The 14,151-nt window shown below is 39.4% G+C and overlaps 4 long non-coding RNA genes across 6 annotated transcripts in view; 2 read left to right on the forward strand and 2 right to left on the reverse strand.

The window, feature by feature from the left end:
* Positions 1–1,650: 1,650 nt before the first annotated feature.
* LOC307045357 lies at positions 1,651–7,703 on the reverse strand. 2 transcript variants are annotated; one of them, XR_013809885.1, is made up of 4 exons: positions 7,564–7,703; positions 2,376–6,694; positions 2,031–2,179; positions 1,651–1,788 (listed from the first exon to the last, which is right to left on the reverse strand). It is a non-coding gene; the product is annotated as an uncharacterized lncRNA (long non-coding RNA). The 2 variants fall into 2 exon arrangements; XR_013809886.1 differs by having other exon boundaries at positions 2,031–6,694.
* A 328-nt stretch (positions 7,704–8,031) lies between these two features.
* Positions 8,032–10,540, forward strand: LOC307045354. Its single transcript, XR_013809881.1, has 2 exons — positions 8,032–8,458; positions 10,354–10,540. It is a non-coding gene; the product is annotated as an uncharacterized lncRNA (long non-coding RNA).
* A 650-nt stretch (positions 10,541–11,190) lies between these two features.
* LOC307045356 overlaps positions 11,191–14,151 on the reverse strand; it is a 138,919-nt gene continuing 135,958 nt past the window's right edge. Inside the window, exons 2-3 of one of the 2 annotated variants that reach the window (XR_013809883.1) lie at positions 11,511–12,206; positions 11,191–11,290 (exon numbers count right to left, since the gene is read on the reverse strand). This is a non-coding gene — a long non-coding RNA (uncharacterized lncRNA). Of the gene's footprint in view, positions 11,291–11,510; positions 12,247–14,151 lie in introns of those variants that run through there. The other variant, XR_013809884.1, reaches the window with a different exon arrangement.
* On the forward strand, positions 12,316–13,710 carry LOC307044873. The gene is made up of 2 exons (XR_013809712.1): positions 12,316–13,390; positions 13,611–13,710. It is a non-coding gene; the product is annotated as an uncharacterized lncRNA (long non-coding RNA).

The raw sequence follows: 14,151 nt of genomic DNA on the forward strand, positions 1-14,151 counted from the left end.
GTCTCAGGAGCGTAGGGTCTGGGAATTATGGCAGTTTTAAAAGAAAATATGAAGGCGAATTTCATGCTGTCCCCCACTCTAGCTTTGAGATCACACACCTTAAAGAGCTTACGAAATGAAGGACAACACTGTTCTTATTAGGATAATATATACTATTATTAATTGGAAATAATTTGTCATTAATGACAATATGCCCGCTGTATTTATAAATCGTGATTTATTACAACTTTCCATGCTCACTTCCGATGTTACACGACCGCACTGGGACCAAACAGCTTTCGCCGGTTAGTGACGTCACGCACGTCACGAGTAGAACACTTTTTGAATAATACACTAACTATATGGCTGATGTCGGACTCTGGCTCGGATATTTCGACAGCATCGAGTGACAGTGAGTCGTCAATAGACTCGGTGCACTTTCAAGAAGAGGAGGATTTTATTGAAGAGGATGCCGGTGTGGTGGAATCAGATCATGCGGGCGAGTCTAACGTGGTGGAACCATACCAGTTTGAGCCACAGTATTCAAGTAGCGGTAGAGATACAGACGGGAGCGAAAATGGGGACGATGATCCTGTCCGGTGCGGCAACAGAACACAGACTGGTATACATTTGACTTTAATTCATAGAGATTCCCAATAAATAGTAAATAAATAATAATAAATAGCAGGCACACTTGGCTCAGGCAACAGAACACAGACTGCTATACATTTGATTATAATTCATAGAGATGTTCATATATAGTAAATAAATAATAATACAAAGCAGGCACATTGGCTCAGGCAACAGAACACAGACTGGTATACATTTGATTATAATTCATAGAGATGTTCATAATAGTAAATAAATAATAATACATAGCAGCTATATAAGTACAGTCCATTTACCATTTACTGGTATACATTTGATTATAATTCATAGACACTTGGCTCAGGTAACTGCATCACACTCTGCTAGGCTTGGAACTCACCACAGAAGTAGGTCTCCTCCTAAAAATGCAATTATTTCTTAACTATCTTTTGTACATTTAGGTGTACATGTGAAAAATGTACAATCATGGTAACAATTGAAGAGTGCCAATGCTGCCAAGAAAAGGATGTCATGGTGGCCAAAATGGAGGAATTCAATGAATGGGAGATGGTGCAAACATAACCTGCGTAATAGATCACCCAGGATTCCAATCAAATTGTCTGGATGTTTGGGTGTTGCAGACAGCCTACCATCATTATTCAAAGAGGGACAGACAACAAGCAGGTGATCAGCCACGTAATGAGTAAGTTACTTGTGTTCACAAATTTGTAGAGATCACAAATTTGATGTATTTTTGGGAAGTCATTTTTTTGGGGTTATTATTTTTGGGTCACTCTGGCAAAGTTACAGAATAAATAGATAAATAAGCAAATAAGGTTGAAGTGATTACCATTGACATTTAGGATCTTTTATTTTACAGAATGTATCGCTATGTGGCATACCGCCAGCTAGTGAGATTTTGCTGGGGAATACTTGGTAAGAACCACAGAATCCCACTGCCATCATGTGCCATTAAAAAGATCCAGGCGACGTTTCCATCTGACATCTACACGTCGTTTAAGTATCCAGCACTTGATTAGAGTCAATAACAAAACTGATTGTCAGTTCAGTGATTAAATCTGCTTCTAAACAGCGCAACAACCTCTCTCTTGTCTGGTTTTTCCCATCGACTGCTGAGTGGATCTGGGACATCGAAAGGTTCCTCATCGACATTGTTTTCGCACAAGCGTAGAGTCTCGGTCAAGAGTTCGGTAACATACTCTGCAAAAAAGATGTTTTATAATCAAGAATTATATACTGTATTTTCTAGTCCCCCAATTATGCATAGCATGCCCTGAGGCACTTTGCATAATTAATCATTTTAGTTGAAACTGTACACTCCATTCTCACATAGCTCAATTTTCTATATTTACACAATAATGTTGTCCAAGATTGAATGTTTTTCATTAATTTGGTAAAACGATATAATTAATGTTATTATTCTCTCACTTTCACTTTCTTACCATATGTAGCTGCTGTATTCACACGTCTAACTACATGACCACCTTTCTTTGCTTTGGGGAATTTCACAGTGTATTGGAGTTGTCCTTTCCTGGTTTTGGCATGCTTCCTGCCAGAGTTCTCATTGTAGTGCAGTGCTGCTAGGATCAACCTACAAAATAAATACATTTATATAGAGAGAGAAAGAGAGAGAGATTTCATAGGGATTTTAGCGTTTGCAGGCCATTTACATGCACACAAACCCATAGATCTCACTACAGGAGAGGGGAAACCCCCAAAAAAGAAGAACTTGGCAAATAGATACTTTGGAACAACCAACATGGATTCGAACTTGCTGTCCAGCTGACCTGAAACTTGGTCGTGCCTGCATGGACTTGTGGTGTATTCGTGGAGGGGGGTCCGTTTGCACATCAATTTCATTCTGAAATGTACAAAACACAGCACAACTTTACAAATACATTTTTGAAACTAGCTTGAAATTGTATTGAAAGTGTTACAGGCTTGGCCTGTCACTTCAAGAGTAGCAGCCGCAAGTGGTTGTGGGTTTTGGAGTCTGTGTGTGTGTAAAATGGGATGGCCAAGGCGAAGTGCGAAGGTATGAAGAGAGATACGAAAGCATGGGCGGACTGGGACACAAATTCAGCCCGGGACGTTCAGACGCACCGGCCCACGCGTGCGGACCACCCTTGTAGCCTACAGATAAATTATACATCCATGCTAATATACTGTTATGGCTAGATTCCCCAGAGTCAAGCCATAACTGCAGCTGTCTCACTTTCCTCAGGGTCAACTGCATAAGAAGAACATCAGCAATCAATTAAATTACCAATATTATATCAATATCAAAATTCGGAAAGGAATTGCTTGTCTAATTCAGGCCTATAAAATAAATGCAATAGTGAATTGGCCACAAATCTCTGTCCTTATTATTTAATATTATTGAATATTATTATTTAAAATGATAATATTATATAATTTAACTTGGAATATCATGAGCATATGACTATCCTAATAGAGAACCGCAGTGACGCGTCGTAAAACCCGGAAGTAAGTTAGCATTTTTGGCACTTCCGGTTCCTTTGACTCCCATTTTTTCCATAGGGTTTTGGAAAATAGCTCGAAATAAGGTCTGTGGTTGACACAAATTTAAGAGGTAATTGACGTTTTGTTCTACGACATTAAATACATCAGCAGTGACCCCACTGGGGATTTTTGAAGAGTTTACGTGTCTGAAAAACGATGGTTGTTACCGAATGGCTGAATAGGACTACAGAAATTGTCGAGGCCGTTGTACGTCATTACGCCGAACACGTAAACACTCCCGCTAAGTTTGTTTTCCCCTGTGTTCTGCTTAAAAGCAAGTACCTGCCTATCTTTAGTATCTGTATATCTATATCTGACCATTAGAATCTGTATTTTTGAAATTGTTGTTTTTAACACCGTAGTTTTACAAATTATAGAATAATTAATTACCAGTGTTTTCCAATTTTACTCGGCAGTTCGTCATGACTGCATTTCCATTCTCCACGTGGGCATTCACATTTTGTGGAGAGAATTCCCTCTTCTCCTGTAGATACCTGTGGTGGTGGGATTGTTTTATTATTTAAAATATATTTACATTTGTAATGCCTTCCCAATTATCCCTTTAATTGTTTATAGCCTACTGTATGTTTATTTCATGGATATTTCTGTGTTTTCTGGTGTGTAATATTTGTAATAAAGATTTCATGTGACACATAAAATGGATTTGTTGATGGGAATTAATGTGAATAAATTAACTCTAGCTTAATGGTACTCTCGCTATCACTACTCACCGACACTCTATAAACCTTGTCCCTCATGCTAGCTCTGACAACACCGGTAAGCACACCTTCATCTAGGCTGCACTGTTGTACGTGTCCTTACTTGTAGTGGTTCTCTTCTCTATCTACACTCTTCTTGTCATCTTTGTAAAATGATATCAGACTGGTAATTGACACAGCCATGACTTCTAGTGAGATTCAGTGTGGCTCAAATGAAAAGCTTTGTTAAAATATGCAAGTGCGCGAAAGTCAGTTGAAACGATCTTAAGTTGGCGTGACGTTGAAGTCGTGAGACCCTGCTGCTGTACTGGCTTGTAGTTCGTTTGTAGCATAACGTTAGCATTTTGCTTCTGCCGACTAGATTTATTATTCAAAAATTATAAAAGTAGGGTTGACATGTGGATATTATCCGGCTGAACAAAACGTGATCCATCTCTTAAATATGTGTCAACCACAGACCTTATTTCAAGCTATTTTCCAAAATCCTATGGAGAAATGGCATTGCGTTTTAGACGAAGGAACCGGAAGAAGTTTACTTCCGGGTTTAAGGACGCGTCACTGCGGCTCTCTATGCATCTAACTTTATGCACAATAGAGAGGCGAAGTCACGCCCATCTACTTCCGGTCCATGGGACCCCGGAAGCGAAAAATTATACATTGAATTCAATGGAGAGAGAAAACGTATCTTTTGATCCCGTTTGAATTGTGCCACGAACTACACATATGATGTTTGTCAATCTTAAACAATCATTTCCATGTCAAAAAAGTCACATTTTGTCGTAAAACTGTTGAAATATAAGACTATGAAAAATACGCGACTACAAAGACTACAAATCCCAAATCCCATTCTGGGTCGCGTATGTGATGTCACAGGCGATAATGCTCCAAGTGGTTGCGACTCGTAATTAAAGCGAAGAAGAAGATTTCATAACTGATTTATTCCCTCCAATAAATATAAGAGATTGCTCCAATAAATTCACTTTTACAAGATGCCCGTGTGCTTTGTACCATGTTGTAATCACAAAAGTGATCATACCACTTGCTCGTTCTATCGCTTCCCGTCTGATGAAAGGACCAGGACTCGCTGGATCAGACATATCAGGTAATATCATAGGTAATATACATGTTGTGCATGGAACATAGTCAAGTTAGCTACCTAGCTAGTAGCGACGAGTGGCGAGCACGTTAGTTAGCATTACATTACTTAGCCTTGTCATTTTTAGTAGCCTTACCATGAAGTTATTATTTTATTACATGAAGTACACCAAAATGTTAAACAGTAAGAGTAGTCATCATGGTAAGTATTTTGTGAAACATTTGAAGAGTAGCCTACTGCGCCCTCCACCGGGTGCTAAGGAAGCAGTTCAGGGAGAGTCGAAGGAAGGCAGGCAGGCAGGGAGCTTTGCATGACATTCTTCTGGACATGTGTCATTGTGATAACAGTGAGGGTGAGTCAATCTGTTTGTTGGAAAGACAGTAGTTGAGTGATTACTGAGAGAAAATTATTAAAATAGATAATTATTCAGTGTTGTTACTTTAAAGTGTTGTTACTGACCTTCTTCTCTTTTATTTTCTTTACCTCACCTGTAACTGCTGAGACCCTGAGGAACATGCACACTGACCTGCTCTGGCAACCTGATTTCCACTGTACGTAATAGTATATTATTTATATACATCAAAGGCACAATGCACCCCCCAGAGAGACACATGTATTGAGTGTGATATTTTGCATAGGTCATGTGAAATCATCTTTACATACTAGAAAACTGTAGGAGCGGCAACTTGTTTTGAAATTGAATTAATATCCGATAATAAAGTTGATCTGTTTTCTTTATTCTTCTCTCTTCCCAGCTCCATCCATCACCGTTCTCTGTTCCTGCAGGTCCTGCTTGCTAATAAATGCTTTATTTTTTTACACAGTTACAAATAAAGTCAATGTATTGTATGACATGAAGTTGTGCTTCATTCTGAGTCAATAATAAATTCATTCTGCCTTCAACTGCAAAATGATTGTGGACTGCACCGACATCCATGTAGCTGCCCCCCAGTAAGATGAACCAAGCAAAGCTGACACTCAACATACAGCTGTGCTCTTAAGTTGACATGAAGAATTTGTGAAATATTGGTAATTATTTGGAAAAAATGACTGACAATGCAGAAAACTTTTTTTATTTAGGAACAGTGGTCAGGTGAAGCATTTATCACTACATATGTGTCACACTTAAAAGGCCAAACACACCTCGTTTACAACTCCCCAGTTGACAGCCATGACTCCGTCTAAATTGTACCCCCCAAGCACCCTCTTCATGAGGGACGCGCATGGAGTGGATGAAAGTCCCGACCTCAGCACAGCACCAAAATTGCTGGCTGTCAACCTGCCCTGCCTGTGTAACTGCCACTGAGGATTTGTCTGCTGTCCTACGGTGGCTGTCTGGATGGCAGCTTAATGGTCTCTGCTCAGTCGCATTGAGGCAAGAATTGCCTCAAGCCCCCGACCCCCATGCTCCTTCACCAGCTCCGGCACGTTGAAAATGGCCTGATGTTGAGGCTGCAGCTCTGGCTCAGGTGACAAAAGCCATGCCATGCCACGCTGCGCCCCTCAGTGCAGACCTAAACCAGTCTACTTCCTCAGTGGCGATGTCTCTGGCCAGTGGGTTGTATGTCTCCTCTTGCGGTTGGTAGAGTTGAGACACCGGCTGGACTACTTTTGAAGTGCCAGGCTTCCTCCACTGGCACTCAACTTCTGTGGAGCTGATCTGCCACATGGCAAATATTGCCAATGCTGCAGCGTGGCTGCATTTGTACATCCCCCGTGCACAACCACAGACAGCGCTCTGCATCGCGCCATCCTCTCCCATGTAGATCTGTACAAATAAAGTAAGTACCATGTTTGTTAACATGCTATAATAGATTGAATGAGCAATACAAGGATGGTCCAGATCTGGGGGTGGGAGGGTTTATTTTTCCATTGTTTTGTCCTCTTGTCTGATTGTTGTTATTGTTTGTTTTTTCTGAAGTTTTTGTAATTTGTGTTGTATTGGTTGTGATTGTACATTGTATTTTTTTTTAAATGTGTATTACATTTTTGAAAAACATTTGATCAACAAAAAAGGATTTGGTCAGGATCTAGACTCAGTGTGTAGTTTATGAATTAATCAATGCTCTCTACATTAGGAAAACACATACCAGTGTACCAGAGGGAGTCACACACAGCTGTGCCTAGATAACCAAACAAATTGACAAGATAACCAAAATCCTTGAATCTACACACAGCAAATAAAGTCAAATGACACAACGAGATGTAAAAAGGAGATCACACATATAGTCGATATAAAACTGGCCGCTTCAATCTGAAGAGCAACTAAAACAAAACACGGGAGTATACCTTGTTCTTGTGAACACTAATGTTATCCACAGCATACACACCCGTATACAGTACACCCGTTCTAGGTTCTGATTGGCTCTCTAGGTTGGCATTCTAGCTTCTGACTGGCTGTCCAGGTTGTCAATCACAGCCGTGGTTCATATTATGCTAGTCGACTCGTAACATTGCTAAACTTTTTTTCTTGACGGTTTTCTCAGTCAACTAATGCTATTGATAACAGTAACATAAATTAACACAGCCCTGCACACTGCAGTCATTATATGCCGGGTCTGTGGTTCATCATCTTCTTTTTCATTCTCCTCCTTATTGACTGACATTAACGTTAAACATTGCACTCATGTTACTCACCGAAACCTTGTAAAGCCGGTCCCGCATGCTGGCTCTTACAGAACCGACTAACTCCCCTTTCGTGTATGTACAGCTCTCAACGGGCCCAGACTTGTAGTGATTTTCACCTCGTTTTATACTTGTATTCTCATTCTGAAAGAATGAGGTAAAATGTGCCAACGTGACGGTCATCTTTGTGTTGGTGACGCGTATTGTGCGGGACCAGAGACATGTAGTTCACTGAGCGGCTTAACATACAAAAATGTGTTACTTCACAGTTTTATGACACATTTTAATTTTTTTGACTTGCAAAATGTTCTTTTAAATTGACAAACATCATATGTGTCATTCGTGGCACAATTCAAACGGGATCAAAAGATACGTTTTCTCTCTCCATTGAATTCAATGTATAATTTTCCGCTTCCGGGGTCCCATGGAGGCTCCCGGAAGAGGAGGGACTTCGCCTCTCTATAGAGAGGCGAAGTCCCGCCCATCTACTTCCGACCCATGGGACCCCGGAAGCGGAAAATTATACATTGACGTCAATGGAGAGAGAAAAGTCATCTTTCGATCCCGTTTGAATTGTGCCACGAATGACACATATGATGTTTGTCAAATTAAAAGAACATTTTGCAAGTCAAAAAAATAAAAATGTGTCGTAAAACTGTGAAGTTACAATTTTTTTTGTGTGAAACCGCTCAGTGAACTACAGGTCTCTGGTCTCGCACAATACGCGTCACCATCACAAAGATGGCTGTCACGTTAGTAAATTTCACCTGTTTCTTTCAGAATGAGGCGAAAAAGTATAAAAAGAGGTGAAAATCACTACAAGTCTGGGCATGTTGAGAGCTGTACATACACGAAAGGGAGCGGTTCTGTAAGAGCCAGCATGCGGGACCGGCTTTACAAGGTTTCAGTGAGTAATATGAGTGCAATGTCTAAGGTTAATGTCAGCTAGCTAACAAGGTACACTAACGTGTTTTGTTTTAGCAACTAGTTTTCTCCTTAAGAACTTTGTGGTGTCTGTGTATGCTTTGGATAACATTAGTGTTCACAAGAACAAGATACACTCCCGTGTTTTGTTTTAGTTGCTCTTCAGATTGAAGCGGCCAGTTCTATATCGACTATATGTGTGATCTCCTTTTTACATCTCGTTGTGTCATTTGAGTTTATTTGCTGTGTGTAGATTCAAGGATTTTGGTTATCTTGTCCAGGGATGCAAACTTGTCACCTTTCGGCGAAATTCTCCGTTTTGAATCCAAAATAGGTCGTTTTTATGATTCCTGTAGATCTGCAATAAAAATATTTTTGGGGTATGGGAGGGGGTCTGGGACCCGGATTAATGTGCGGCCGCGAGCTTTTTTTTATATATTATAATGAAGCGCGAGCTGTGTGCTCGAGTCTTCCTGCCTGTCGGCTCTGCTCATGATGTATAATAAGCCTCTGCTGCTCGGCGATGATGGTCTAGCTTCAGCAGCTACATTACCTACGGTGCGTTCGTTAATATTAACTGTGCGTCCGGAGTCACTGTGGCACAGACTGGACCGCTGGTGAACAGCTGTTAGAACGGGCCGTTCAGGTGTTCAGAGTAGAGCTCCCTGTCGGAGCGGCAGAGCGTGATATGCACTGAAAAGTTTTTTTTCCCCGTCGCAATATTATCGTTGAGCTAGCTAACTAGCATACATTGTCACTATCTGCTAACGTTAGCTTTAGCCTTCGTTTTCTAATCGTTTTTTTCATAGGCTATAAACAGAGGTGGTATAAGTATATATCTTGAAATTGATTAAAAGTAGAAGTACTCAGTTCTTGTACTTGAGTAAAAGTAGAAGTACCAGAGTGTAGGAATACTCTGTTACAGTAAAAGTCCTGCATTCCAAATGTTCCTCAAGTAAAAGTAGAAAATTATTATTATCAAAATATAGTGAAAGTAGCGACAGTAAAAGTAGTCATTTTGCAGATTGGTCCATTTCAGAATAATATGATATGTTTTATAATGACTGATCATTAAAGTGTTATCAAAGCTGGTAAAGGTGCAGCTAGTTTGAATGACTTTGTATACTGCAGGCAGGGTAGCTTTTGGATTTACTCCAGGTGGAACTAAAGTCTGATTTAACACTTGATTATATTTCACATCATTCATCCACATCTGTAAAGTAACTAAAGGTATTACATACATGTAGTGGAGTAAAAGTACACCATTTACCTCTGAACTGTAGTAGAGTAGAAGTACAAAGTAGCAAAACATTGAAATACTTAAGTAAAGTACAAGTATCTCAAAATTGTGCCCAAGTATAGTACTTGTTGAGTTTATGAACTTGGTTACTTTACACCAGTGGCTATAAAGATAGAAAGACTAAGCCTTGCACAGAGGCATGAAAATACATTTTCAAAATGCTCAACAGTGCTGCCAAAATTATAAACTGACTGCTACACAATTAAAATAAATGCTTTTTATATATTTCTATTAGATGTGACTCTATGGCGTTTCTGTTAATATTAACACTGCTGCTTTAGTTGTTCTGACTGCTAAAATCCTGTTATTCCTAATTTTAAAGCCGATATTCTGTGGGGTCAGGGGGCTCGGATCCTTGTCACCTTTTTCATACCTGATGAGTTTGCATCCCTGTTGTCAATTTGTTTGGTTATCTAGGCACAGCTGTGTGTGACTCCCTCTGGTACACTGGTATGTGTTTTCCTAATGTAGAGAGCATTGATTAATTAATAAACTACACACTGACTCTAGATCCTGACCAAATCTTTATTTTTTGATCAAATGTTTTTCAAAAAAATGTATTGCATATTATATAACAGCTGCACATCACAGACCGGAGTCTCTGCTGCTGTGGACCACGATGGAGGCGATCATCCTCCCCATCCCCAAAGACCCTGCATGGCATGGAAATCTCCTCCTCCTGGAACAATTCTACACCCAGCATATGCTCCCTGTGTTGGCCAGTAGAGAGGAGGACATTTAAATAAACATACTCTTAACACCCTCGGACTCTGCGTTGTGTTTCGTATGTGTGATGGGGTGTTATGCAGAGGGGAGGAAAACAGGACACAGCAGATTGGGATTGTGGTGGAGATGCTGAGCAGTTATTTAATTGTTGCGTGTAATTATTATTATACTGCGTGCTTCTTAGTTATTCCATCTTTTGCTGTAACATGGATCTGTATGTAACTCTATATTTACTTGTTATCTACCACACTTCCTTCTACATCATACACCATCATTATACATGGTGTATATAGGATATATATTTATTTGTATACATATCTGTAAATTGTATAATTTTATTTTTCGTATTTGGGATTTCTCTTTTGTCCACTCAAATACACTTGGCCCTTTCTCTTTTCCATGTGGAAAATGGCAGCTGCATATTCTGCTTTTCTCATCTGCTCCCTGTCTGCTCATCTACGATGAGAAAATTATATAATTAATTACTAATAATCATTTAAACCTGTTATTACCAATATTTCACAAATTCTTCATGTAAACTTAAGAGTACAGCTGTATGTTGAGTATGTCAACTTTGCTTGGTTCATCTTACTGGGGGGCAGCTACATGGATGTCAGTGCAGTCCACAATAATTTTGCAGCTGAAGGCAGAATGAATTTATTATTGACTCAGAATGAAGCACAACTTCATGTCATACAATACATTGACTTTATTTGTAATTGTGTAAAAAAATATGAATATTGATTAGCAAGCAGGACCTGCAGGAACAGAGAATGGTGATGGATGGAGCTGGGAAGAGAGAAGAATAAAGAAAACAGATCAACTTTATTATCGGATATTAAAAATTCAATTTCAAAACAAGTTGCCGCTCCTACAGTTTTCTAGTATGTAAAGATGATTTCACATGACCAATGCAAAATATCACACTCAATACATGTGTGTCTCTGGGGGGTGCATTGTGCCTTTGATGTATATAAATAATATACCATAACCAAATACTATTACGTACAGTGGAAATCAGGTTGCCAGAGCAGGTCAGTCCAGTGTGCTTGTTCCTCAGGGTCTCAGCAGTTACAGGTGAGGTAAAGAAAATAAAAGAGAAAAAGGTCAGTAACAACACTTTAAAGTAACAACACTGAATAATTATCTCTTTTAATAATTTTCTCTCAGTAATCACTCAACTACTGTCTTTCCAACAAACAGATTGACTCACTCTCACTATCATCACAATGAAACACGTCCAGAAGAATGTCATGCAAAGCTGCCTGCCTTCCTTCCTTCCTTCGACTCTCCCTGAACTGCCTGATCTTTTAATGGTCAATGTTAACCATTTGTGCAGATAGCATTAAGTAGAAAAGATCGCTGATACTAATGTGGGGTTAGCCTACCTCCCGCCCCCTTAGCACCTGGTGGAGGGGGCGATAGGCTACTCTTCAAATGTTTCACAAAATACTTACCATCATGAATACTCTTACTGTTTAACATTTCGGTTTACTTCGTGTTAAGGCTAATACAAATGACAAGGCTAAGTAATGTAATATAATGCTAACTAACATGCTCGCTACTAGCTAGGTAGCTAACTTGACTATGTTCCATGCAAAACATGTATATTACCTGATATGTTTGGTCCAACAACTCCTGGTCCTTTCATCAGACGGGAAGCGATAGAACGAGCAAGTGGTATGATCTCTTTTGTGATTACAACCTCGTACAAAGCACACAGGCATCTTGTAAAAGTGAATTTATTGGAGCATGGGTCCCATGGAGGCTCCCGGAAGGGGAGGGACTTCGCCTGTCCCTCCCCTTCCGGGAGCCTCCATGGGACCCCGGAAGCGGAAAATTATACATAGAAGTCAATGGAGAGAGAAAAGTTATCTTTTGATCCCGTTTGAATTGTGCCACGAATGACACATATGATGTTTGTCAATCTTAAACAATCATTTCCATGCAAAAAAAGTCACAGTTTGTCGTAAAACTGCTGAAATATAAGACTATGAATAATACGCAACTAGAAAGACTACAAATCCCAAATGCATTCTGGGTCGCGTAAGTGATGTCATAGGCGATAATGCTCCAAGACTGGTTGTGACTCGCAAAGCAAAGAGGAAGAAGACTGATTTATTCCCTCCAATAAATATAAGAGATTGCTCCAATAAATTCACTTTTACAAGATGCCTGTGTGCTTTGTACGAGGTTGTAATCACAAAAGAGATCATACCACTTGCTCGTTCTATCGCTTCCCGTCTGATGAAAGGACCAGGAATTGTTGGACCAAACATATCAGGTAATATACATGTTTTGCATGGAACATAGTCAAGTTAGCTACCTAGCTAGTAGCGAGCATGTTAGTTAGCATTATATGACATTACTTAGCCTTGTCATTTGTATTAGCCTTAACACGAAGTAAACCGAAATGTTAAACAGTAAGAGTATTCATGATGGTAAGTATTTTGTGAAACATTTGAAGAGTAGCCTATCGCCCCCTCCACCAGGTGCTAAGGGGGCGGGAGGTAGGCTAACCCCACATTAGTATCAGCGATCTTTTCTACTTAATGCTATCTGCACAAATGGTTAACATTGACCATTAAAAGATCAGGCAGTTCAGGGAGAGTCGAAGGAAGGAAGGAAGGCAGGCAGCTTTGCATGACATTCTTCTGGACGTGTTTCATTGTGATGATAGTGAGAGTGAGTCAATCTGTTTGTTGGAAAGACAGTAGTTGAGTGATTACTGAGAGAAAATTATTAAAAGAGATAATTATTCAGTGTTGTTACTTTAAAGTGTTGTTACTGACCTTTTTCTCTTTTATTTTCTTTACCTCACCTGTAACTGCTGAGACCCTGAGGAACAAGCACACTGGACTGACCTGCTCTGGCAACCTGATTTCCACTGTACGTAATAGTATTTGGTTATGGTATATTATTTATATACATCAAAGGCACAATGCACCCCTCAGAGACACACATGTATTGAGTGTGATATTTTGCATTGGTCATGTGAAATCATCTTTACATACTAGAAAACTGTAGGAGCGGCAACTTGTTTTGAAATTGAATTTTTAATATCCGATAATAAAGTTGATCTGTTTTCTTTATTCTTCTCTCTTCCCAGCTCCATCCATCACCATTCTCTGTTCCTGCAGGTCCTGCTTGCTAATCAATATTCATATTTTTTTACACAATTACAAATAAAGTCAATGTATTGTATGACATGAAGTTGTGCTTCATTCTGAGTCAATAATAAATTCATTCTGCCTTCAGCTGCAAAATTATTGTGGACTGCACTGACATCCATGTAGCTGCCCCCCAGTAAGATGAACCAAGCAAAGTTGACATACTCAACATACAGCTGTACTCTTAAGTTTACATGAAGAATTTGTGAAATATTGGTAATAACAGGTTTAAATGATTATTAGTAATTAATTATATAATTTTCTCATCGTAGATGAGCAGACAGGGAGCAGATGAGAAAAGCAGAATATGCAGCTGCCATTTTCCACATGGAAAAGAGAAAGGGCCAAGTGTATTTGAGTGGACAAAAGAGAAATCCCAAATACGAAAAATAAAATTATACAATTTACAGATATGTATACAAATAAATATATATCCTATATACACCATGTATAATGATGGTGTATGATGTAGAAGGAAGT

This window comes from Notothenia rossii, assembly GCF_949606895.1.
Source record: "Notothenia rossii genome assembly, chromosome: 6".
In the NCBI taxonomy this organism is placed as follows: Eukaryota; Metazoa; Chordata; class Actinopteri; order Perciformes; family Nototheniidae; genus Notothenia; species Notothenia rossii.